General features: G+C 8.8%; 1 protein-coding gene across 1 annotated transcript in view; it reads left to right on the forward strand.

The window, feature by feature from the left end:
* The window catches only part of LOC119586163, a gene marked incomplete in the record, with an annotated part of 17,569 nt that overhangs the window by 10,860 nt on the left and 4,507 nt on the right, over positions 1-2,202 (forward strand).

The raw sequence follows: 2,202 nt of genomic DNA on the forward strand, positions 1-2,202 counted from the left end.
TTTTAAAATTATATTATTATTTATTCTTTTTATTATATTTTTAACCTTTCTTATTTTTATATTTATATTATAATTATGCTTATAAAATTATATTTAATTTTCTATATATATTCTTATTATTATATATATATAATAATTTATATTTATAAAATTTAAATTTTATTTTTATTTATCTTTTTTATATTTTACATTCTATATTATTTTTTTTCTTTTATCTAAAAATTATACATAAAATATTATAATTAAAATTCCCATCATCCCATCTATCTATATTATATTTTATATAAAAATATATATTATATATTAATTTTATAATTTTTTAGAAAAAATATAGATCGATTAAAAATTAATATATATATATATTTTGATTTTAGATAAACGATAGATTTAATTTAAAATAAAAATATATAAAAGATGATAGTAGATATATAGATATAGATAGAAAAGTATGAATTTGAAAATCGAATATAAGATTTAAATATATAATTTTAAAATTTTAATTTTAAAATAATATTTTTATATAATTTAAAAATATATATATTTATATTTATTTTTATTAAAATTATATTTATATTATTAAAAATTTATAATATCTATATATATAAAAAATTAAAATTTTTATAATTTAATATAATCTTTTTATATAATATATATATAAATATTTTATATATATAATTATATTTTTAAATTTTTTAATTTTTAAAATTTTTATTATAAAATTCTATCTATTAAAAATAAAATTTTAAAATATAATATATATTAAATATATATAAATTTTATATATTATTAGATATATATTATAATAAATTTTATTATATAATTTAAATCTGTTTATATATATATTAAATATTATATTATTTATTTGTTTTTATTTATATTAAAAATTTTATAAAATTTAAATTATTTACTATAAAATTTTCTTTATCATTATAAATATATTATATTTATTTTTTTTTTTTTTTTATATTTTTTTTTCATATTAAAAATTTTATACTAAAATTTTCTTTTCTCTCTATATCTAATTCCTTTATTTTTCTATTTTTTTTTTTCCCCCTTTTATATTATTATAATTTTTAATCTATTTATTTTCTTCATTAATATATCCATTCATTTATAATCTCTTATATATTCTCTCTATCTATTAAAAATTTTATATATTTTTTATCTTTCTATAATTTACTGGTTTCTAAATTTAAACTTTTTATTATCTATATCCCTTCTTTTATATCCTTATTCTAAAATCTCTATCATATTTTATATATAATATATCTATATTTTTATAATATTATTTTAATATATATCTTTTATATCTCTCATTTCTCTCTATTAACTCTCTACCTCTTAAATAAAAAACTTCTTAAAATATATATATTATAAATTATTATATTTTTTATTATATTTTCTATATATATATATATATATTATATCTATATTTTTATTTAAAATTCTATATTTTCATCAAATTTATATCTATATTTTTATATATATTTATATAAAATTTTTTATTTTAAAAAGGGTTCTTTTATAATATCTTCTATATTTAATCTATTATTCGGATTATAATATCTAAAAATATTCTATTTTCTTTTATATATATATTAAATTTATAAAAATATTTATTTATATATATCTTTTTGATATTTTATATCATTTTTAAAAATATATGTATTCTATATATATTCTCAATTTTCTATCCTTTTTCTCTATTATATTTATCTCTCCTTTTATTTATCTTATTTTTTTCTATTTTCCTTATTATAATTTTATAAAAATAAATATAAATATATAATATATATTTCTTAAAATTTTCTATTTTTATATCTTAAAATTTTCTATTCTTATTATATTATATAAAATCTAAAATTTATTATATTATTTATTATATTTTTTATAATATTATCTAATCCTATCTATATATATCTAAAATTTTAAATTTTTATAATATCTTTATAATATATATAAAATTTATAAAATTTATATATATATATATAAAATTTTCGTCTCTATTATTTATTATCTCGATCATATCTAAATTCTCTACTTAAATCTATATATTATTTATATATAAATATATATAAACTATATAAAATAATTTTATTTTCTTTATAGTTTTATCTATATATATAAAAATAAAATATATTCTTTTATATAATTTTTTTATCCCTTTTATATAATCTCCCAAATTTATATTATATATCTATA

The sequence above is a fragment of the Penaeus monodon genome, chromosome 21, assembly GCF_015228065.2.
Source record: "Penaeus monodon isolate SGIC_2016 chromosome 21, NSTDA_Pmon_1, whole genome shotgun sequence".
In the NCBI taxonomy this organism is placed as follows: domain Eukaryota; kingdom Metazoa; phylum Arthropoda; class Malacostraca; order Decapoda; family Penaeidae; genus Penaeus; species Penaeus monodon.